Genomic DNA, 26,059 nt, shown 5'->3' with positions numbered 1-26,059 from the left:
CCTTTTGTAATTTCATCGGTTGTCTGAATTAAATCAGCCTGATAAAGAGTGCGACTTTCAAGTATTTGATATATTTAGGTACCTTCTGTCACAGAAAGACTTCCTGATCACTGCAAACTCATTCCCTCATTTAATCTCAGAACTAAATAGCCCATTTCACTCATCAAAACACTACCCAAATTGTGATTGAAGCTCTAACCGTGACATTGGTTATGATTATATATTGCAGGGGGCTGGAGATGATCCACCCTCTGGATCTCTTCCAATTCTACAATTCTATGGTTTTATGTAGAATGACTTACAAAGTGAATCATTATTATTTTGGAATCCTCCATTCCACTTTCAAATATTCCTAATGGACACTGGAGGGATGGACAGCAAAGAAAGACTCAGTTTAATGCCAATGATCAGCATAGTAATAAGCAGAAACATTACAGTTGGAGCAGAGAACACCTATCACAGGGAGACTTCAGAAACAATGTGATGTGTATAGTGCATGCACCAGCCATTGCAGTGGCACATTATAAAATCATCCTTATTGCCATTGTGAATGCTGGAAATTGTGCTGTATTTTGCACATTGCGCTGCTTAAACAGCTTGACATCTTCCACCCTTTTAGAAACTTAGGGTAACTCTTGGTTGACCTCTTAAATTCCCAAAACATGACCAGGTTTCCTAAACAAAGATTCCAAAACTGAAGTTGGCTGAAGAAGCTCCTGCTGCACCCCTTAGATCATCAGAGTCATCAAGCAATATGTGATAGAGCAAGCTATATCATTTACTGTAGCACATGGTCTTTGCTTTCTGCACTGATTTTTGGTAGCCTGAGCTCTCCTGGTGATGTACAAAGTGGTTAATAAAGTGGTAGTCAGAAGGTACTGAGTAATTTGCCTGAGGCATTTAGCAATAATTTGCTTGTTCTATAACCTAATAACCATTTTAGCCCCAAGGTACAATAAAACAGAAGTGCTAATTCAGTAGTGTTAGAGGAAGACTAATTATACTGAGGAGGACGCAGCCTCCTCAGAGCTTAGTCACTTGTGACCTGTTGTGGAGGTACTAGGGGAAAGCAGAGAGCTCTCCTCTTCTGCATTATTCATGACATGATCCACTCAGAGGGGCTGCTGACAGAGACATCCTGCTTGCAGCAGACTCAAGCTGTACTCCCCTTGGAATGTTTCTAGGGAAGAAGTATTCAAGTCATGAATGCTCTGATTTTCTCTCTCTCTCTCTCTCTCTCTCTCTCTCTCACACACACACACACACACACACACACACACACACTGCACATTATGCTCATTTGATTTTTGATTAAGAGACATAGCCATAGGAAGAATAAAGGAGAACAGAGTACAATAATGTGTGGAAATGGGTCATGGAGAGCTAAGCTCTTTAGACTAAAACTATTTATCCCATAGAAAAAGAAACCCACATGGAAGAAAACACTGTCTGAGAGCAGTCTTCGGCCCATCTGCACTATGCATTTAAAGCAGTATCATGAACTGCCATGGCTTCCCCCCGAAGAATCCTGGGAACCATGGTTTATTAAGGTTGCTGCGAGTTGTTAGGAGACCCTTCCCTTCCCTTCACAGAGCTAAAATTTTCAGAGTTTCCCGGGAAGAGGAATTGACCATTAAGCCACTCTGAGAACTGTTGCTCTGCAAGGGAAATAGAGACCTCCTAGCATCTCTCAGCACCCTTAACAAACTCCAATTTTCAGGTTTCTTTGAAGGAGGCCATGATTGTTTAAAGTAGTGTGATAGTGCAGAAGGAACCTTATTTGCTGTTGATTTTCCTGATTGTGTACTTTGATGCCTAGGGTATTTTTAAATTGTTGTAACCTGCCCTTGGATCTCATGATGAAGGGCAGGTAAGAAATTAAGAAACAATTAAAAAAAGCTGTGAAAGAAATTGAGATAAAAAGCAGCAAGTTCTCCATTTACATAACTTCTAATGATTTATCTGTGCTTTCCGCTCCAAAGGAATGGACAATGGAAAGTCATTGGCAAAGCAGAGGTGGGGGTGGGAATCAAATTTGTGACTATTTTCTTGCTGTGTATTTAACATAGCAGGAAAGGGTCAAGTCACTTTCTAACTCTAATCCATAGATTTCCAAAGCCTCACACCCAAAAATGTGAAATCTCCTAGGAAAGATATATAAACACTTTCCCCATATTTGCTAAGAGCCATGATGGGGAGTTTAAACATTATTATAAAAGATGAAAGGAACTCATTTTAGACATTCTGGTCATATAATCTTTGAGCTGATGGTTTATGTTAGTGAAGTGTTCACACAGAAGGATAAATTCTCGGCTATTTAATAAAAGGAAAAGGAATCACTGATTCATTTTGGTATGCAGCTTGTGCAGTAGAGCCAACTTCACTTCTCCAGAGTCTTTAAAAGGGAAAGGAAAGGGAAAGCCACCATGGCAGATTAATTTGTCTGTTTTCTCTGCAGCTCAAAAGACAAATCAGTGGTTGTTGCATGTTTTCCTTCATATTCTGCCTTTATTCCACCATGCAATCAGCCTCCAGCTTTCAGAGAATTGCTAGCATAGATTATTATCTAAAGCAGCAGTGTTTTAGGCTACTTTTCTTAAATATCTCAGTAAAGTAATCTACAAATCTTCCTCTGCTGTCCAAATGATCAAATGTTTGCTCTGCTATGAAGTAGATATGCGTCATAGAATCAGCTCTTAGGGAGGTATCAAGGATTAGTTAGTTTAGTTCTGCCATTCTAGGAGAGAATTAATATCAAGTTCATCTCTGTTAAACCCAGCTTTTACTTTAAAACAAGGCTGAGAAAACTTTTTTTAGCCCAAGGGCCATATTTCCTCGTAGGCAGCCTTCTGGGGGCCAAACACCAGTAACAGGCATATCCAGATGTCATGGAATGGCTGGATGCAGAGGAATGGTGGGAGGCACCAGCTGGAGAATGTGCAAGGGAAGAAGACTCTGAGTCAGGGACTAGTGGTGGGACCACGATACGTGGTCAGAGGGAGATGAGGAAGCGGACTGGGAGGAGGAGGTCTCAGCAGCTGAAGAAGCAACAGGGTTTAGTAAGCAGCAAGAGCCTCCAGTGTGGTGTAGTGGTTAAGAGCGGTAGTCACGTAATCTGGGTAACCGGGTTCGCGTCTCCGCTCCTCCACATGCAGCTGCTGGGTGACCTTGGGCCAGTCACACTTCTGTGAAGTCTCTCAGCCCCACTCACCTCACAGAGTGTTTGTTGTGGGGGAGGAAGGGAAAGGAGAATGTTAGCCGCTTTGAGACTCCTGAAGGGGAGTGAAAGGCGGGATATCAAATCCAAACTCTTCTTCTTCTTCTTCTTCTTCTTCTTCCAGACTCAGAGGCAGGAGATGAAGGGGGCCAAAAAACAGAAATGAAGCATCTCCTTGTGGTGGAATGCAAATCTTAGATCCATCTGCCAGTGAAACAGCTTTCTTAGATGTTCCATACAATGTTTCAACTATGCCTCAACTCACGTAAGCAGTTACTTCTGAATCCCCAATCCAAGTTTGTAATGTCATGTTTACTCTTGCAACAAGTGAAGTACGGTCATACCTCAGAAGTCGAATGCCTTGCAAGTCAAACGTTTTGGCCCCTGAATGCCGCAAACTCAGAAGTGAGTGTTCCGGTTTGTGAACGTTCTTTGGAACCCGAACATCCAACGTGGGTTCCGCAGCTTCCAATTGGCAGCAGGAGCTTCCTGCAGCCAATCGGAAGCCGCACCTTGGTTTCCAAACGTTTGGAAGTCGAATGGACTTCCAGAATGGATTCTGTTTGACTTCCAAGGTACGACTGTACAGAAGGCTTGCTTCTTAGTAGACCTTTGCTTGCTGCTGCCATGTCCAACAAAACACACACACTTCTCAAGTTTCAGCTTCCTGCTGTGAGAGCTCTGGAGTGATGTTTCCAGTGATGACTTATCAGGTAGCTTAGCTCATTGAAATGGAAAAAATGCCAGCCTTCTCTGATATTTTTGCCGTAGTGGAACCTCTGGCCTAAGGTAAACATCCGTTTACAGCATTTTAAATACAATGAATTCAAGCACAGCATTTTATTGTACATTAAAGCTTACAACTTCAACAGACCATAGATATCAAAGATGAGAATTACATTGTGTTCAGAGTACAGTAGAACTGGAAGTATCCCACACAACCTAAAATGGGCTAATAAGTCACACATACCATAGGAAAATTTACCATCAAAAACATGCTTTTGGTGATAAATCATTAGCTTGCTTCCAATTATTCCATGGTGATAACAACATCAGATTCATAAATACATGGGAAATGATTTGCCAAACGTGACAAAAGACAGATGAAGTTTGACAGAAGTTGCTAAATATCCAATGTGGCCAATGGAAGCATTAGTGTGATTTTCATTACCTTTCCTCTAAATGTGCAGTTCTTGGCATTTTCAGACCATAAAGTTAATTCTGTGTTTACTGAAACAGTTGATGAGAGACATTTCCAGCTGCAGAGAGCTCAGTTCTTGTGGTTTTGGCAAGGTTAGACTGAAAGGGCATACATCCATATTCAAACCATACAGGAATACAAATGACAGGATTAGCAAAATCATTTGCTTTGGGAAATATCTCTCCCAACCCCATTTCCCTGCAAGAGGGCACAGCTTCATTGTAACACAGTCCTGTGTGTTTATATCACATCTTCAAAATGATCTTGAAGTATCATACTACAACACATCCTAGGGCTGCATTCAAATCTATCTTATAAGAATTTAAGAAGACCCATTGGCCTGGGTCAGGCCAATGGCCCATCTAATTCAACATCGTGCTCTGGAGCAGAAAGCTATGGTGGCGATGTTCCTCTCCACCGTCAAAAGTCAGTATGCTTCTGAATAGCAATACTCAGGACCTGCTTGCAGGCCTCTCATAGGTATTTGGTTAGCCACTGTGAGAACAGGATGCTGGACTTAATGGGCCTTTGGTCTGATCCAGCAGGGGTTTCCTTGTGTTCATCATTATTACGCTAATAAAATTATTGTTTGCATTTTAAATCAGTTCTGAGTGCATTATTGTTATAGGACTATTTCAGTTCACTGCCAGTGTTTCTGCAAGGGGGAGACAAAATTATTAGGTGAAATGTTCAGGCAATGAAATGAAAACCTTGAGCATATTCACTATAACAATCTTGCCTTTGGATTTACATGTTTAATTCCCTGGTCAAATGCACGTTTGTGGCTTCTTGGTTCATTTTCTTGACTGATCTACTGTTATGTACATGTTTGGACTCAGTTCTCTATCAGTGATTCACTCACTGCCATTGGAACTAATCTTAGCCTCACTGCGTATTAATTTGGATTTTGTCAGGCTGATAATGGAGTCTCATATTATCTGTGGAAGCCATGGCCTACCTCCTTTTTGTGCTAAAATGCCACTCCAATTCCATTTCATGCCAAATGAATGCAGAGGGTGTAATGTTGAGATAAGATATTAAATTCAATTATTTCAAAAGGCCTGAGAGTATAAAAAGGTATTTTTCTGGTGCAACCACCAGCCCAGCTCGGTCCAGTAAGTTTCATCAATGTTGGGTGTCAGAAAGGTGACTGTGCCCCACCATGTGTGCCACTACCACCTTGATGATTCTAATAGATCAGGCATCCCCAACCTGCGACCCTCTAGATGTTTTGGCCTACAACTCCCATGAGGCCTAGCTAACAGGACCAGTGGTCAGGGATGATGGGAATTGTAGTCCACAACATCTGGGGATGCCTGTAATAGATAAACTATATTGCCTATGAAAACCACCTCACAAAAGCCATTTAATGGCAAGAAATTGTATTTTTGTTAAAAATATCTTTTTGAAGATTTTCTCTTATTTTGTTTGGCTGTAAATCAGATCTGCACTGAAATCCCTCAGGGAAAGGATGAAGTTCCCTAGAGCTTGGTAAGAACTGGAAGAAATTTAATTACAGTTGCTCATGTGGAAATATTTCTTCCAACTGAATAATTTCTTGTAAGGATTATTGACCATATTCATGTTTGCTTAGATATGTGATTTCAAAATCTTCCCAGTGGGAATTCCTTAACAGAGATGTCTGAATGTGGTTTTGAAAAAAACATTATAGGGCCCTGGTGAATGAATACAGTACCAGATTGGAACAGAACTTGATTCTAACACTACAGTTCTACACCATTTTACTTTGAAGCCCTTTTTAGTCAGCAAATCAGTGCAAATAAACATATACTGTATAGGATCAGACTGTGCATAATATTTCAAGCAGGGTTCAGTAGTTCTCCCTTGTCTTCAAACTATTATTATTTCTTGGTTTTCAACTGGTGTCCTCAAAGCATCTCACAACACTGATAAAATACATGTATATATCAAAAGCCATGCATTTAAAATAAAACAACTGCAGGAACAGTCACCTAATGTTTTATTCACCCTGGAAGCTTGATTGTGGCTTCACCTATCTCCCTCTCTATCTTCAAGCATGCCCTATAGTTGTGGCGGATGAGGCGCTGATCACCTACCTTTCTCCATGTTAAATGTTCCTTTCCGGAAATAATTTCACTTCAAAGTGTTTCAGAGTGTATTTCAACGCACAATGCACAGTCTGGAGAAAGGCTGTGAAGACACCCTCCATAGACCTGCTCCAGGATTAGCTCAGAGTCACAATTTCTACTGCTATCGCTCATGTTTTGATGAACTAAACATTCTTTGCGTGTGAGAGGAGATGTGTGTCATTTGCTTTAAAGTTTGTAGAGTGAAATTGCTTCTTATGAATGTTGAGAGCTGCATCAAGGACTCCAGTCAAAAGTGAGGTGCAAATCGAATAAATAAATAGATATCAACAAATAGATGCTTAATCCAAATAATTTTCTAACCAGCATACCAGTATTAAATGGAACTTGGAAGATGGTTTTCAAGATTACTTTATGTGTCAGGATTAACCAGAACTCAAATTAGGATACAAGATAGCTGCAACTCCTTGTGGAGAGCCACAAGAGGCACATTGTTGTGGCTCCGTGACAGAGTGTGTTTCATATGCAGAAAGATCCAGGTTCAATCCCCAACATCTCCAGGTAGAGCTGCTGTCTGAAACTCTGGAGAGCTGCTGTCAAGATCAACAGTACCAGGCTAAACGGATCCACATTCCTATATTACAGGTTGTGGGAAGAAGGAACAGTGTTGTCATCCCAGATCATAGCACAGCTCCACTACACTCATTTTTATTAAATAAACAAATTCACAGATTATGGACGATGAGGTAAAATGTCCACTCACTTGGCCTTAGATGTTGGTCTGCTATGTTCTAGTGGCTGCTTTTCAAATTTCATTTCTAAAGATTTTCATCGTAGCGCCCTACATTAACGTGCTACCAAACTACTAGGGCCAGGGACTGGAGTTTAGAATGTCAACATAGCAGCACTAATGGCAATGCAAATCTAATTTTTCAGCCCATCAATTTTGATTGGTAGCATATATTTCCTGAGTTAAACTTTGGAACTCTTCATCCAACTCAGATTCTGAGGGTTAGGTCACTTCAGTGAAACTGAGGTTAGTACTAGAGCTGATAAAAGGAGGTACCTCTCACAACACAAATCTAATATGTAATTCACAAACACAAGATGTGATAATTGCCATTAGCCTATACCCCCACCCCACTCCCCATTTTCTGTTTGGATTTTTCCTCTTCCAGCTCTTAGTCAATATTATATGCCAACTAAGCATGCTCAGTTCTCTTTGGGCTATGCTTGTGGGATGGAAGTTCCCTTAATTTCTCACCCGCCTAAGTGTTTTTGTACTTCTGCAAACTCTGAAGTCCCTGATTTGCCCATCATTCAAATGTTGTGCAGGCACCACATCATGTGATCGATTATGTGAGGTGGGACTTACATAGCCCTCCCCCCAACCCTTTATTTAAGTTGGCAGCCCTGTCTGTCATGGATGCTTTAGTCAAGATTGTAGGGGGTTGGACTAGATGGCCCTAACAGGCCCCCCCCAACTCTACAATTCATTCATAAGCTACATACACTGGAGAGGGGAATATCTGGGCACATTGGATTGGTGCTGCATTTTGATTCCTCAGAAGCTATAGATAGTCATGCTTTTAGTTTAGGGAGGTTATTGAAATACCCAGGTATGGGAGTTGAGATTGGGGAGTGTGTGTGTGCGTGCGTGCGTGTGTGTGTGCGTGTATACACAAATACAGTGGTTATTTCTGGGGCGGGACAGGGGTACGCATACCCCTAAACATTTTGTGAATCTAAGTTTGGCCTCATTGAGGGGCAGTATTTCAATATGAGTAGGAAAATAAGAGTACCCCTAAACACTTTTTTAGATGGGGGGAAAGCACTGCACAAATATATGTGAATGACCAGACTGATCATTAAGTCTTCATGCTGTGTGTCTATAGTAAAGAGAAAGTACAGACAGCAAAAAAAATGGGAAGATCTTGTTTTCACATTAAAAAGCCCAGCCAGGGCTTACAGTACAAATTCCGTGGCAGGGGTTGAAAGGGTCGGTATCTTTCTTTCAGCAGCTATCGAAAGCAGGCTGACTAGTTTTATTGCTACCCTAATAACAAAGAAGATGTTCAATCTGCTGATAATTTGATTCTAATTAGAACTTCAATTCACAATGCTGGAACTGCACAAAAATGCATAAATGAAACAGCAATTAACCTTTAGTTCTGGGCTTATTTTCCTCCTCTCAACATGGGTCAGTTGCCATAGAGATTATACCTATGTGATTTGCAGATGTGACTCAAAAGCGGCCGGGGTGGGCATCTCAGTCTCATCTCAGTGTGGCACCAGGATAATTAAAAATCTGTTAAAAGCGAAGAGAAAGTAGATCTGAAATTCAAAGGGGTGGGGGAGGCAGCTAAAGAGAAAGGGGCAGCAATAAGGGAGAGACTTTGAAAACTCTAATAAAGGCAGGCCACTTGCATTGGGACAAAGTGTCCTAGTCCTTAGAGACAATACCCATTGAAGTGGGTGCAGTTATTATGGCCATCTGGGATACAGCTTCTCTGCACTTTGTTCATTCTAAAATAATTACCCTAGTAGTTTGTATATTAAAGCTTATATCAGAACACATATTCATCAGAACACATCATGGCTTCTCTGATGATAGAGTCCTGGCTCCAATCTTTAGCAACATCTCATATACTATAAGTTGTAAGTTGTTTTAAGCTGTTGTTAATATTTGTGTTTTAATGTTGTAACCCACCCTAGTGAAGGATGGGTGATTAGTAATAATAGCAGTATCAACAGTATAGTGAAAACAATGAAATATGGCTGCACAGCCACTACTCTGGCCTTCTCCTCATGATGTGTGGCTTCTCCTGGCCCTGTCCTGCTGTGCGCACATCAGCATGGATGTCTGAGGTGCGGAAGGCTACACACAGAGACACCTGTATCTATAGACTTCCATGGGACTTCAAGCCCTTTGTGATCAGTGGTCTACATTCATAGGCTTCCCCACTTCAGACAAGCAAGGGTGGGGCCATGGGGAGTTACATCTCATTAGAGGCAGAGGGGCAGAGGTCCCTTCCTACCCACATTGCCTCTTCATACAAATAATGTGTGAAAGAGACTAGGATATTCTGCCAGTTTATTCACATGCATATGGTGTAAAGTAGCCATCATCAGCCTGAAATCCTCAGAATGTTTCATCAGCCCCAGTTAGCACGGCTGATGATAGAGGAATGATAGGAATTATAGCCCCAAACATCTGGAAGGTGCCAAGTAAGCGAAGAACATTATAGGTCAAAGCATATGGTGTGAAACTCCAGCTGATGCCACACAGTCAAGTGCAAAGAAGAAGAAGAAGAGTTTGGATTTGATACCCCGCTTTATCACTACCCGAAGGAGTCTCAAAGCGGCTAACATTCTACTTTCCCTTCCTCCCCCACAACAAACACTCTGTGAGGTGAGTGGGGTTGAGAGACTTCAGAGAAGTGTGACTAGCCCAAGGTCACCCAGCAGCTGCATGTGGAGGAGCGGAGACGCGAACCCAGTTCCCCAGATTACGAGTCTATCGCTCTTAACCACTACACCACACTGGCTCACTGTGCAAAGTCTATCACAGTATGTTATACACTAGTTTGCAACCTTATGCTGGTCACACTCTGATAGAGATTGAGCCTTGCACTCAGATTAAACTCCATCCCAAATTGTTTCCATGCCATTGGATTGTGGGCCAAACTATACATGCAGCTTAGCACCTATATCGTTTCCTTCATGGAGCACAAAGAAGCTGTTGGAGAAGGGAAGGAAGAGACCTTTAGTGGAAAAGTCTTAAGAAATGCCCCCTCCCATGCTGGTCTTCTGCTTGCACATTCAACTACAGGGATGAGCTACACTTTGTGATCATCATGTGTAATTTGGACCTAATATTGCAAAGCCTTCCAGCTTCTTTGACCTGGAGCAGGGATGTGTTTGCTTCAAAACCACTGTGTTCACCAGAAAGTGGTCCAGAATCCAGCATTACATTTTGCCCCACAAACTGATTCCCCCATGAGTAGTCATGCTTCACAATGAAGATGGTACTATCTAATAATGACTGCTTCCCAATGCACATGGGTAATTATTTATTGAACTTCCCTGTTTAGGGAAGTTTTTTATGTTTGATGTTTTGTCGCATTATTATTATTATTCTGTTGGGAGTCGCCCAGAGTGTCTGGGGAAATCCAGCTAGATGGACGGGGTATAAAATAATAATAATAAGAAGAATAACAACAACAACAACAACAACAACAAACAACAACTTATTCTGCCTCGTGTGCCGGACTATTAAAATTATGCAAAAGTTACATCATAGCCATTGTTTCTTTAACATATTACAATGGTGCAGTGTAGATATTTTCATTTGGGAATGGGAACATACAATATTATTGCTTTAGCCCAATGTTTCTAAAACTTCTGTCCCCAGCTGTTGTAGGACTACAATCATTCCTAGCTAGCAGGACCAGTAGTCAGGGATGATGGGAGTTGTAGTCCAACAACAGCTGGGGACCCAGGCTTGGGAAACACTGTTTTAGCCTGTTGTTGGCATTCATCTGTCTTGAGAAACAATGGAGTGCACCTTTGGGGGTGAAGTCAAACTGCTGAAGAATTATAGCACCTGCTGTGGATGCAGAGATCAGTAACGCAGAACTGCTGCCTCTCACATTGTTTTTGTTGTGTTAGCTGCACCAAAGTGACCATTCTGGAGTGCAAGCAGTGTGTATGGAGGTCCTGGTTTGTCCAGATGACAAAACTCGGTCTCACTGATGTGGTACAAAGGAAAGTGGAGCAACATGTTTGACACCAGTTTGCATGCAGGAGTTGATGGAAGGAGGTATATAAGACACCATCAAACCATCTTAGGGACTCCACTCCAGATTTGTGTAAGGTTTACTCCTTAGCCTTTTATTTTCCTGAAGATGTCCTGCAAAGCAGCGTGAATGGATTTTTTTTCTCAGGGTTCACTCCCAAAGCCTTTCTCATGAATTCGTATAGCTGCAAGGCAGCTGACGTTTAGGATCAGCATTTCCTTCTCCTAGATGGACTACTTTCCCAGGTTGACAATCACCATCTGCCTCTCTTTTCCTTTTACAGCATGTGTAGTAACCACCTTCTTGACTATTGGACCCACTTTTGGTCTCACCAGCTCAATCTGCCAGAGCCTGTTTTTCGCATTCAGAAGAAGTCCCTAACTTATCAAGGGTTTGAGACCCATCAGCTACCCTCACTTGGTTTAGCCAGCCAGTCAAAGCTGTTTCCCAGGGTTTGGCCACTGTCACATGCTGACAGTTTCTAGGTGGAAAGCTGAGTGCAGGGAGGGAACCAGAGGTGGACACATTACCCCAGAAGGAGCATGACATTTGCCCCACCAGAGGTGGTACCCCTCTCCTAGCACCTCATACCCCTAGCTCATCCTATATAGAGTAGAATGATCCTAATCACAATATGGTGCCAGATTTCATATCTATGGCTATAGGTATGGTCAAGGCTTTTTTTAAGCCGGAACTCAGTTCCGGCACCTCTCAGGTGGGCACCATTGTCACGGAGGCGTTCATGGCACCTCTTCTTCTAGAAAAATAGCACTAGGTATGGTCCTATGTCCATAGCCCTGCACCACTTGTGATCTACCATCAAAGAGCTCCAAGCGATATGATGTTTCTGCAATTCTAGGCAGGGAGCAAAAACAAATTTATTTAAACTTTAGTGGGTCGCCATGCCTGGCTAGTGTGCTGTGTTAAGCTGGGTGCATCACAAGTTGTACAGGCCAGGATTCTTTCCACACTGTGGCCTTTTAGCATTGCTGAGGCATTTGCTAATTAGTTGGAAGTGAAATTAAAGCTGTGAAACCACATGGCACTTAATAGAGTGCTATATTCCCAATTAAAATTCCCCAGTGTCTAGTCCAACAGGCAAGAACATAGGCTTACTCAGATGTTAGATCCATTCTATTCTAGAGAGCAGGAACAGGAAGGCAGCCAGTTGCAAAGGTCTTGAAGTTTGGTGTTGTTGGAAGAAAGTTGCTACTTCTCCCATCTTACTGAGAAAACAACCCTTACTGAAACCAACCCTTTAATCAGTTGTTGCCTGTTCCCTCCCTGTCAGAATCAGCTTTATCATTCACCATTAAAATATTCTTACATTTTCTTGGGAATAAATAAAGTTTTGATTTCCCCCTGTCCTCCTGGAAATGCTCCTAGTATGCTCCAGGTCTTCTTAGTCCCAACATTTATATGAAGGGATCCATGAAACCTTGTCCAGGGTAGAAATGGAGGGAATTTTGATAAATTTGCATTTAAAGGCAAACCTATCAAATCCACACTTTATGAAACAATACACAAACTGAAACACATCATCCTTAGAAGTTTGCATGTCTCTGGATTTTACAGTGCTGTTCTCCTGCCTAATAATGTGTGCACAAATGCCTAGAGTAATGTGCTCATAAAAGTGCATGTGTTAGTGAAAATAACATGCAAAAAATCATGATTTTCAGGAAATTTGCTTTGTAAAAATGTGTACATTAGGGGAAATTTGCATACAAAAATGTGTTTATTTGTAGAATTTTTCACTAAACTGCTGAGTAATTTTCATTGGGAAATTGCTGCACAAATGTGGATAACTAAATTTATGATTGGAAAAATGAGAAACTGAGAGAACCATAACGGGCAGGTCCATGCATCGCTAGTCCAGAGTCATAGCCATGTGGGGTAAGGTAAAGGTACCCCTGCCTGTACGGGCCAGTCTTGACAGACTCTAGGGTTGTGCGCTCATCTCACTCTAGAGGTCCGCAGACACTTCCGGGTCACGTGGCCAGCGTGACGAAGCTGCTCTGGCGAACCGGCACCAGAGCAGCACACGGAACGCTGTTTACCTTCCCGCTATAAAGCGGTACCTATTTATCTACTTGCACTTAAGGGTGCTTTCAAACTGCTAGGTGGGCAGGAGCTGGGACCGAACGACAGGAGCTCACCCCGCTGCGGGGATTCCACCGACCATACAATCGGCAAGTCCTAGGCGCTGAGGTTTTACCCACAGCACCACCTGCGTCCCTTGCCATGTAGGGTACAAGGAGTCAAATGCTTCTTGCAGGAGGGGAAGAGTAGTTATCTCTATATCCTGAAGGTGTTAGTTCTACAAGATCGTATTAACCTGCAATGCAAACGTACAAAATCATTGAAAAGGAACAAGAGCACAAGTAAAGAGACATCTGCTGATACATCTATAACTTGGCATTTTTCTAGCATCTCCACTCCTTCCCACTGAGGTCAGAAATTGTTCTGAATAATCCCGCACATAATCAAACCCCGTGGCAAGGGATGTTCTGAATCACTTTACGCAACTGCACCAGGCTGTGCCTAATATGTACATAAAGAAGCTATTGTCTCCGTTGCGTGTGACAATTCTTGCTGGAATGTCTCAATGATATGTATGTGAAGGGTAAACGTGCCACCTGGGATTGCTTAATGGATGCTGTAATTAGCAGCACCAATTAACTAATTGTTCACCTGTTAGAAGATAATACAGAAAACAGCCAGCCAGCCTTCTTGTGCTGTCCCTAATGGGTTTGTGAAACTGGTGGCTGGAAAAACAGAAGCATTAAGCTCTCCTTGCTTTGAACAATGAGCTCGTGCTTCCTTTTCCAACTGCTCTTTTGCTGCCAGTCCACTGCACAATTATAGCCTACTAATATCGCTATGCCATGGCCAGGTCTTTAAGAGTTGCATGTCAAGGTCCACAAGCTACCCCTCAAATAACTCACAACACACACATAAATTTTGTTTAAGGTTTTTGGCATAATTTTGGCCACAACTTTATTGAAATACATAAATGTGTGTGGTTGTTTAGGCATTGGTTAAGACTATCTGTCCCCCCACCTGGGGACAGAACTGACTTCCAGGCACCACCGAAAGCCAGTAAGGGAAAACAATATCCTAACCCCTCCTCCAATCCTAACCCCTCCTCCAATCAATTGATAACCAATGCCTAACCGCAACCTTATAAGTTGTGACGATTTGCTACGCAGTAGGCAAAAACCAAATGGCCCCAGCCAATCAGCCAGATGGACAAAATTCCTACCAGGCCCCTGCCCCAATGGCAGACGACCCCATGACAGGCATAGCAAGGTCAATGCAAAACCCAATAAAATTAGGGTGAGTGGGTGATCCGTTGCACGCAGCGAAAGAGAAAGCTCCAAGCTGCGTTCAAAGGATTTAAAACATCCAATTGCACCAAATTGGTGCAACATCCCTCCCACCAAATTGCAACATAGGATTTACCCCAGCAATCCAGCCATCCAATCGTTGCCATAGGCTTCCTTAGTAATCCTGCCTGGCAACAGAGGGGTGGCCTGGTGGACCCCACCACAACACGTGCTCTCCATGAGGGAGAACACGCTTTGTGTAGAAGCTGGTGAGAATCACCTAGTATTCCTGGCACAGTAATTTAATAGGGTCAGGAAAACAATGGCTTTACCAAGTTGAACTTGGTATGATTCACAATATGGAGTGCATCCTTTCCAGTCTTTCATGGGTAGAATATTAAAATAAAAAAAGAAGCAAAACACCGTTTGTGGTATTTAAGTTCTTCTGCATTTTGTTTCAGTCTTGGGACCAGCATATGTCAAGCATTTCCTAGCCTTTCTATGCCTTACTTTTGTTTACTACAAGGAGGAGAAATTTGTTGGACTCCCATGAGTCCTGGTCAGCATAGTCTACAGTCAGGGATGATGAGAAATGTCTAAAGGGCCACAATATCCCCACTCCTGGCTTGCTAAGTAGCAGTCATTATTGAAGAGTGTGTGTGTGAAGCAAATCAGAACTGCATGGTTGGGGAGAGGGTGAAACATTTCTCCTCATTGGTCCTGATCGGGGCCATTGAACCCACTGCTATGTGCTTCTGAGGCAAAAGACAGCTGCAGGACTGGGACCATGGCAGTATAACCAAGTGCTAAATACTCTCTCCTTACTAAACCATGGTCCCAATTAGGAATGGGTGAATTGGTCAATTTCGTTTTCTCACCATTGCTCATTTTCTCCAGTCTTAAATTTAGTTCTCCATATTCCTGCAGTAATTTGTAAATTCTTCTATACAAAACCCTCTTGAAAATTGGTCAGTGTGAATTTATCCAGACACTTTGTATGCAGTTCTGATGCATATAGACATTTTTGCAAGCAATTTCCCCTAGCATAACACATTTTTCTATGTTATTTTAACTAATATAAGTATTTTGTGCCAACTTTACCCTAGCATATGCATTTTTGTACACTTTACTGGCTGGAATAGGGACGCGGGTGGCACTGTGGGTAAAACCTCAGTGCCTAGGACTTGCTGATCGTAAGGTTGGCGGTTCGAATCCCCGCGGCGGGGTGAGCTCCCGTCGTTCGGTCCCAGCTCCTGCCCACCTAGCAGTTCGAAAGCCCCCCCAAGTGCAAGTAGATAAATAGGGACCGCTTTATAGCGGGAAGCTAAACGGCGTTTCCGTGTGCAGCGCTGGTGCTGGCTCACCAGTGCAGCTTTGTCACGCTGGCCACATGACCCGGAAATGTCTTCGGACGGTGCCGGCTCCCGGCCTCTTGAGCGAGATGAGCGCGCAACCCTAGAGTCGGTCACAACTGGCCCGTACGGGCAGGGGTACCTTTACCTTTTACCTTACTGGCTGGAATACTGTGTTGCCAAATTCAATATAAACAGGATGAACCAGATGCACAAATATAAGATGGGGCACACCTGGCTTACCAGTAGTATACGTGAAAAGGATACTGGGGTCTTAGTAGACCATAAGTAACACAAGTCAACAGGGTAATGCAGTAGCAAAACTATTGTTATTCTAGCCTGCATCAACCAAAATATAGTGTCCAGGTCAAGGGAAGTCATAGTACCACTCTATTCTGCCTTGGTCAGACCACACCTGGAATACTATGGCCTGTTCTGGGCAGCACATTTTAAGAAGGAAACACAATTTAAGAAGGATATTGATAAGTTGCAATATGTGCAGAGAAGGGTCACCAAGATGATCAAGGGTCTGGAAACCAAGACTTATGAGGAAAGGTTGAGTGAGATGGGTATGTTTAGCTTGGGAAAGATGAGGCTGAGAGGAGATATGATAGTTATCTTCAGATATCTAAAGGGCTGTTGCAATGAAAATGGAGCAAGCTTTTTCTCTCTTGCTCTGGAGACTAGGGCCCAAGCCAATGTATTCAAGTTCTAAGAAACTAGATTCCAACTAAACATCAGAAAGAACTTTCTGCTCAACAGTGGAACTGACTCTCTCAGGAGGTAGTGGGATTTCCTTCACTGGAGAGTTTTTAAGCAGAAGTTGGGTGGCCATCTGCCATGGATGCTTTCATTGAGATTCCTGCATTGCAAAGGGATGTACTAGATGACCCCGGGGTACCTTCCAACTCTACAATTCTATGATTCTCAGAAGTGTTAATTTCAAAGGAGTGCTTTATTTTGGATCATATGCTGTTTCAGATAACTGTTTCAGATTTCTCTCACCCCTAGTCTCAATATGGATCCATCTGCAGCTACTGCTTAGTAAATAAAAAACAAACAGGCAAAAGCAATCACATCCTTAAGGTACCATCTCTTTTGGTCCTTAAAACTGTAAGGAGATAACCTTTCACCGATTAAGGTAAGCCTGTAGCAACTGCAAAAGTTTTCTAGATACAAGTACAGTGGGAAAGATAAATATGAAAATATAAAACCCAGTAATACCAATTCATCTCTGGCCCTAATTGGAGTGTACAAGCCCCTTCCAAGGTGGAGAACAGATATAAAGAAAAATGTGTTAGTCCTGATATTGGCAAAGTGATAACACAATAGGTTTAAAATCAATAGAAAGAGAAAAAAACAAATTCTCATTTTTATATTATTTTTAAAATTATTACACATCCAACCTGTGAGTTAGTTCAGTGCTACTCATCAACTCACACATTGTGACTCTTAGTTGGTCCTAATAAAGGTATTGTTTTACTGCCTGTGGCTGGTGCTTCCGGCATCTATGACTGAGTCTAAGTCTAGTGAAATGGGGAGATAAAGGCCCCCCATTACCAATGGGGGAGAAACTTGATTCATACTTTTCAAAACAATATGAGAACCAAAATAGGGCAGCTGTCCATGAGCTCCATCTGGTACACATGCTGAGACCCTACCTGCCTGCAGACTGTCTTGCCAGAGTGGTACATGCCCTGGTTATCTCCTGCTTTAATTACTGCAATGTGCTCTACGTGGGGCTACCTTTGAAGATGACTTGGAAACTGCAACTAATCCAGAATGCGACAGCTAGAGTAGTGACGGGGAGTTGCTGCCAGGACCATATAACACCAGTCCTAAAGGATCTTCACTGGCTCCCAGTACGTTTCCAAGCACATTGCAAAGTGTTGGTGCTGACCTTTAAAGCCTTAAACAGCCTCAGCCCAGTATACCTGAAGGAGCATCTCCACCCCCCATTGTTCAACCTAGACACTGAAGTCCTCCTCCAAGGGTCTTCTGCTGGTCCCCTCACTGCAAGAAGCGAAGTTATAGGGAAACAAGCAGAGGGCCTTCTCAGAAGAGGTGCCCACCCTGTGGAAAGCCCTCCATTCAGATGTCAAAGAGATAAAGAATTACACAACTTTTAGAAAACATCTGAAGGCAGCCCTGTATAAGGAGGTTTTTAAGGCTTCATGTTTTTAGATATGCTTTGAGCTGGCTGAGAAGGCCCAGCCAGATGGGTGGGGTATAAATAATAAAATTTGCATAATCTCCACAAACTATGGGCAAGCACAGAGTAAAACAAAACAAAAGGGGGAAAAACTTGTTTTTCCTACTGTTTTGAATGCAAGTCACCAAGAGTAAAGTACCAATTCCTCCAGGGTTTTGTTTTTTTTAAGTCATTTTACTTTTCAGCATGAGCTTAGAATTATTTATTTTTCAACCATCTTAAGTATAAAATGGCAGCAAACTTTATTGGCTTAAAATTCTGTTGCACGCCACCCCAATCTCTGAGTGGTGCAAGATTTCTGGGCTTCCAGGCACTTCCCCAGGGTTTGTCTTTCCTTTTGGAATGAGGCACAGAGGGGACTGTGGTATCTTTATGATATGTTGTTTATTTGCACATATACAGTATGCAACCTAAGCCTATGATGGAGGGGTTCACTGCGTGAACACCCCCAAAGGGTCTTGTTTCTTGTATGGGATAGCTGCAGCCTTGGGTTCAAACAGTAATCAAACATTGCTCTCAAACTTTCTCTGACTCTCTCTCTCCAGCTTGCTGCTTTACTTCTAGGTCATACCCCTGCACTCTCAACTCCCTACTCTGGCTTTGTTCTTCTAACTAACCACGAGCTTGGAGAGGAACCTCGCCCATTTGCCATCTCACACTGAGCCCCTTTCCTTTCTTTTCCTTAATGGCCCATCACCCAGGCAATCACCTCATCTGAAGCTATCCTGGCTTATATTTTAACACTTCCTGGATCCAAGGGTTAGAAAGGTCTCGCATACAGCCTACTTCCTCCCCCCACTTTTTACAATACAGTGGTTTACAACCATAATCCTTTCCGGAGGTCCGGTTGTAAACCAAAGCAGGTTGTAACCCAAGGCGCGCTTTCGCCAATGGGGCCTCCCAAAAAAAAAAATGGGTTGTAATCCCAAAAAATTGGGTTGTAATCCAAAAAAGGGGACACACATTTCCAGGTTTGACGTGGTTGTAATCCAAAACGGTTGTAGTCCAAAACGGTTGCAAACCAAGGTACTCTTTGGAACTTGTTTAGGTTGAAATCCAGTGTGTGTGTGTGTGTGTGTGTGTGTGTGTGTGTGTGTGTGTGTGTGTTTTAAAGCCATGGAATTACCTCTAATAATTAGTTTTTAGTCTGCTTTAATCACTTCTTGCAAATGGGAACTAAGAAGTGATGAGCTCTTAAAAGTGAAACATCCTCAGAAGTGTCCATGCAGGGAAATTGCATTGTGGATCTTCAGAAGAGGGTTGCTATGCACAGGTAGCAAACAGTGGGATTCTGCCAGCACTTAGTTGCAGTGCTCCAATGAGAGAGGAAGAGCTTATCTCAAAGTTGTGAAATACTTAAAGTGATGAGAGATGTGACCAGGGCCTCTGTCCTTTTTCTTTAATTCCATTTTCCTTTCATTTTGAGGAAACTGAAGCAAACAAAGGTCAAGCAACTTGCCAAATGGTACTTAAGAAGGCAGTGGCAAGAACAAACACAGGAGATGTATAAATGGTTGAGGCAAGTGAGAGTGGCTAATATAAAATGATGCATGAGGAAGTGCTCCAATTCAAGGTTCCAGCTAGCCTGTCTTTCATGATATTTCATTCCACTCCATCCCCCCTCCCCTTCCCATGGGGTTCCATCCACCTTCTAACACTTATCAATAAGAATGCCGTGCTCATTGAGCTTGCTCAGTCCTCACTGGACTATTTGAGGGACTTTCCTTCCACTCTAACACATTTTTCCTAGGTTTCTTTTTTAACTTCGGGGTTCCCCAAAGCCTTTTGATACCCAAATTCTTGTCTGTGGATGGTGCTGTTTTGACTATATAATGATCCACACTTAGAGAATGAGTTTGCTATTAAGATATAGGATTCTACAATGGATTGCCATTGGTCCTAGTCACTTACTAATAAATAGCTGGTCTTCAGGTGACTCCAAGAATATCCTGATCAATAGCGCAAACTTAAACAGTAGGTCTCATTAAGTTACTTCTAGGTAAGTTTGTCTAGGATTGCAGCCTTTTACTGAATATATAGCTTTGGCATGAGTTGATGAAGCTTTAGAGCTATCTCCTTCTAGCTCATCGTTCTCTTTTCCACAGGGGCCAGTCAGAAGCCACTATAAGCTTTCCCAGAGGGCTTGGTGGTAATTTCCCCAAGGTTTGTCCCAGCATCTGGTGCTCAGAAGTATAGTTTTAAAATGAAGGTCCCCTTTGTGTAATCCAGGTCTGCACAACTAAACACAAGTATGCACAGGGTTTGGGTCAGTTCCTACTGCCTCTCTAGACATGGAAGTATTCTGTTTACAAACCTGTTGTTCACCATACTGCAGCTTGGCAGTTCAGGCAGAGTGCTGATGCACAGCAGGCTTTCCAACACTGAGCATCACTGTTGCTTACTGAGAGTGGGAGGGGTGAGGAGCTCAGTGTGGTGCAGACACGATGGCAGAGCAAATCCAATGGTTGAGCTCTTCCTCTCAGGAAGTTGCAACAACACTCAGTGTTAGGAATCCAGGTGTACAGAGCCAACCTTCCAACTGCTGCTGCTCACAATTTCACAGCGTTATGAATAAGGTGTGAGAACCTCAGGTATGCCATCCCAAGCCCCTTGGAAGAAAAGTGGAATACACTTGTAATAGATAAAGAATAATTCTCAGCAGCGATATCAGGGGGGGTTGGGGAGTCCTACTTCCTGAGAGCACAAAAATAATTAGACTGGCAAGCTAAATATATAAAAAGGGTGGGTGGGCATTGCTTGGTGTAGATAGCCAAGAGTTTAAAGTCACTCAGTGAGCTTCACGGCTGAGCAGGGATTTGAACCACGATTTTCCAGTTCAAAACTGCCCAGCACACTGCTCTGACAATATAATAAATTAGTAGCTATGCAGCTTCTTGGGAGGAAAAGTCTTGCTGGATCTGACCACAGTGATCAAACCGTTATGCACCTTTAATCAACCCAAGGTGACTGATGCTTCAAAATGGTTCAGAAACTTTCTGGGGCAGACAAGGGAGAAGATAATCAATACCTCCAGCATACACATAGCTTCAGCTGAATTTGACTGTGTTCTGGAATGGGATTCAGCTACTCTTCTACAATTAGAACCTCCACAGAGATTTGAGGTACAGGGCAAAGCAATGACTTTTGCTTCATGTGGCAAAACATTTGCAGTATTCACAGAAAAATCCATGAAGGGCAGCCGAAGGCAACCCAAGTTCCTCAGATTGATTTAAATGGCTGTAATATCACATTTCCTTGGCTTGCATAAGAACCCCCTGCCAGACCTCAGCCGCCCCCACAGAAGCACAGTAATTGCTTTCCATGTATTAGGGAAACTATCAATAGCCTATTAACTTGTCATTTCCAGGTCTACACACAGAGCACAGCCTCACCTTCTCTTTCCTTGGTGACATTTGATGTCCTGCTATTTGCTTTCTTGATGGGGCCAGGGTCTCTTGGGTAAAGGAGAGAAGAATTAATGTGACACGCCCATTAAAATTAATTGCATGCAAACATTAGAAGGCAGCCAACCATTCCAATCATGAAATATGGATAAGGATTTGCTGAAAGCCATTTATATTAAACTACTTTTATGATAATATTTAACTTTTTGGCATTAAATATTTAGTGCTCTTTTATTTCCCACCTGCGACGAACCTTCAGTCTCACCCCATGTGCGTGACGGAGCAGCAAAAAAGGACAATTGCCAATAAATCCCAGCAATGGTGAACTAATCTAAGGTTCCTGTCTCACTTTGTCCAAACCATTTGCTGGAAGGTTGGGGAATGAGTAGCTTTGATATCAAGGTTCGGGGAATCCTTTCCCTCCCCTGATGGTGGCAAGAAAAAAACAGGTAACAAGAAGGGTCCTTACCACATAATTTATTCAGGATTTACAGAGAGAGACAAAGGAATGCAGTCCCTATCCATCACTGTTGTTACTCCAAGTAATCTTCTCCCCCTCTTTCCTTCTCAGTCATCAGCAGCAACTTACGGTGGCTGCGTAAGGCCCTTTGTCGGTTCACTTTCTGCTCTTCCACTTTCTCAGCTCTCCTAGTTCTAGGAGAAAGGGTGGTCTGGAATGCTTTCTAACAATCACGTGTTAGCCAGCTGTTCTGGCTCTGTTGCACCCCCCTCCTCCCTTCCATTATCTCCTAGCTCTGTCTTTCTTCTGTCTCAGAATCATGACCTTCTGCATACCACTGTTGTAATTCTGTACTGTCCTCCTCTTCTCAGGAAGATTCAGGAGGAGGAGGGGTGGCCTCCACCATTCCTCTTCAGTCCAGTCCCTGACACTTGATCATACATTTTTACTAACCTGTATGAAGTAGATATTAGCTTCCTGGTTATAGGTAAGAAAGTTGTGACCTATCTTCTGTCCGCAGGATGGAGGAGTGGAGACAGCTGAAAGGCATTTACTCCAGTACTCTGGCCTGAAGAGGAAGATCATCTGCATTCGCAGTCTTGTTTTCCAAAATGGGATATTATGCAATTGTTATGAGGGATGTGGATAGGGGAAAAGGGCAAACAGAGACCTCATTGCCTAGACTTTCTGAAATGCCACAAAGGCTATGGACAAGGAAATAAGCAATAACATTTTGAGATCAGAGGCATAAAAAATACAGTGGTATCTGAGGTTACATATGCTTCAGTGGTATCTGAGGTTACATATGCTTCAGGTTACATATGCTTCAGGTTACAGACTCCACTAACCCAGAAATAGTGAAAATAAAAAAAATTCCTTCCAGTAGCACCTTAAAGACCAACTAAGTTAGTTCTTGGTGTGAGCTTTCGTGTGCATGCACACTTCTTCAGATACACACCAGAAATAGTGCTTCAGGTTAAGAACTTTGCTTCAGGATGAGAACAGAAATCGTGCTCTGGCGGTGCGGCAGCAGTGGGAGGCCCCATTAGCTAAAGTGGTGCTTCAGGTTAAGAACAATTGTAAGTTAAGTACGGACCTCCGGAACGAATTAAGTACTTAACCTGAGGTTCCACTGTAGTCCTGTCTTGGTGGGCTGTGGGGAATGATCATAAAATTTCATCCCCTAGATATGGGGGACTAGCTTTTCTTTTCCTTTCATGATGGAAGGGGAAGGAGTGGGCAGGGTCTGGAATCTAGGAGCAGTACAATTCTAGAAAGCTTACGATGAAATCCATGTCAGCCTTGCAGGGGTGATCCTAGATTGTAAACATATTTCACATTTTGTCAGCTCCAACCTCCTGATTATTAAGCATGGCACAATGTATTCCAGCTGCCTTTGCTGATATGATGATCAAAACCCTGTAACACAAATTACATTTCATTAACAGGAAAAGGTTAAGGAATGCTTCAGTAGCTCATAAACAATTCTTATGTGGAATGGAGATGGGAAGAGGCTGGCATTTATACTGCTGGCATCTCAGCAGCCTAGAGCAGTAACAGGGTAAGGAAGGAAGGGTGGGGAGAGAAATACTTTAGCCACAAGTTACAAAAAGCATATTCAATTAAAGATTGTTCTAAGAAGGAAGATTGATCTATTGATTATCCAGCTTCGGTAAAGCAAAGATTATACTGGGCAGCTTTTGCAGTATTACGAACATCCCTTGTAGCTTGAGGAAGGAATTCGACTCACATTTTAACCCAGACTGACCTGATCCGCCCTTTCTGAAACAGGGGGTTGCATTCAATATAGTACTAAGTAAAACTATGTGCATATGGAATGGCTTCTACTTGGTCCATGGGACTTTCCCCCTCCTCCTGCATACCCTCTAACCTTTTCTAGGTTTTCCTCCAAACCTTGACTATGTTTTGGGGGGCAGGCTGCACAGGAGAGGAGACTAAAATCCCATTGCCCTAGCAGATCTTGTTCTGCACATGCAAAAAGTGAGTTATGCATGATGGAAATGCATGTGGGTTCCAATATGCACATGTTACAGTGGAATACCCACCAACATGTGAACTAAACTACAGCTATCCTTCAAAATTTACAAACCCAGCAGCGCAATGAGGTAGAAGCACTACCGCGGCCGCATGTTGAGCAGCTAAACGCCGCCCCCGAGCATCCCCATGATTGGATGGCCACCAAGGGGCGTGGTGCAGCAGCAGGGGCAGCAGGGACCAGAACGCCCCCTGCTAAAGATGGGAAACGGCTCCCACACACAACTTCTCCCCTCTGGGAGGAGGACAGGCTTTCTCTGAATTTTGCAATGCAGTTCTCCAGCCAAGAAAAGTGGGTGTGAATATAACATACCCCCCCCAAAAAAAGCATTGTGTTAGGGGAAATTGCTTGCAAAGATGTGTCTCCCATAGAACAAGGTTCCTTTTACTGTACTATTAAGAGCTTCTCTGTCTTGAGAGTAAGACTGTCCTGCTCTGTCTGCTGGAATCAGAGCTTAAGACAGGCATAGGCAAACACTGGTCCTGTTAGCTAGGGGTGATGGGAGTTGTAGTCCCAAAACATCTGGAGGGCCAAGTTTGCCTATGCCTGGTTTAAGAAATACCTGAAATTGACATCACTGACAGTTGCAACTTCTCAGACCACACAATGCCTCAGACCACAACAGTGTATAATGTTAGCCTAGATGGCTTCTTCCCAGTTGTAAAGTACTCTCAGAGAGGCTTTTTGTAACAGAGAAAGAGACAGGAGAAAGTGCTTCACCCTTCCCCTGCCAGGTATATTCCCTCTTCTCCCAGTGGCTTTTCAGGGCCCAAGTTTACCTGTGAAACATGGCTCTAGAATCCTGCAGCAGGGAGGTGGAAGCAACTAGGGACAAATTTCTGGAGAAACTGAGTGCAGAGGAGAGGTTAAACCTTCAACGTCTTCTTTGCTGCAAAGCTTTGCAACAGAGTTGTGGGTTTTTTATATTGTGGTTTCATGTTGTGAACCGCCCTGAGATACATGGATATAGAGCAGCATACAAATGTTAATAGTAATAATAATAGTAGTAGTAGTAGTACATTGAGTTGATTCTTACAGAAAGCTTCAGTGTAATAATCTCACCAGGATACTTTGGTGTGATTCTATACAAAATTAGGCAAAATTGATAGCATCTCAGAGGTACAACACTCATCTCAAAATATGGTTTAACATACTACAGCAGATCCAAATTTAGCGTAATATTTCTTGGTGAGAAGAATCAATATTTTAAAAATTCAGTTAGATCTGGAAAAGATATAATTCATTAAGGAATACGTGCCAAAAGATCTGCAATCTAACAACACAGAAAATCACATAGAGTTATGGTCTCCTAAACCTAAATATCAAAGAAACTATGTTTGTGAAACATTAACTTATGTCACACGTGGATTTAGCCCTTACAGAAAGATCTAGGAAGATTTCACTAATTATGGTCTAGATCCTCAACTGCAATATGGATTTGGGCCAAGTCAGGGGACCTGATTTTTCCCATTCCTCAACCCACCCATTCAAGTTCTTGGGACTCCTCATGCCCTCTCCCCCAAAGCTGCTCCTGAGGTTTGTGGAACCTTCTGAAATGGAGTGGGGGATATGGCACAGAGGGTTACAGTAAGTAGAAGGAAATCAGCTGCTAAGGCCAAGCCACTATTCTGCAATTGGATTCAAGAGTAATGGGCATGCAAGCAAGAGTTCCACACTGGAACCTTGATTGCATGGCAAGTTCCCACCTCCCCATCAGAAATAAAGACACAAGACACAAGAATTTGAGTTAATGGGTCAAATTAGGCCACAACTTTATTGATTACAGGAATTGAGCGGTATTGGCTTAGGCATTGGTCCTATCAACTAACCAGCTTCAGCCCACTTGCTTGAAGACCGGTAAGGGTTAACCACCAGTAGGGGGAGTCCCGCTGATGTATATCAACTAGGAGCTCCCCTGGGGTCACCGCTCGGGGGCGTGCCGTGGGCCCACACCTCCATAGGC

Source organism: Podarcis vaucheri (genome assembly GCF_965113315.1).
Source record: "Podarcis vaucheri genome assembly, chromosome: 1".
NCBI lineage: Eukaryota > Metazoa > Chordata > Lepidosauria > Squamata > Lacertidae > Podarcis > Podarcis vaucheri.
The sequence above is the reverse complement of the archived record's forward strand: the minus strand, read 5'-3'. Positions refer to the sequence as shown.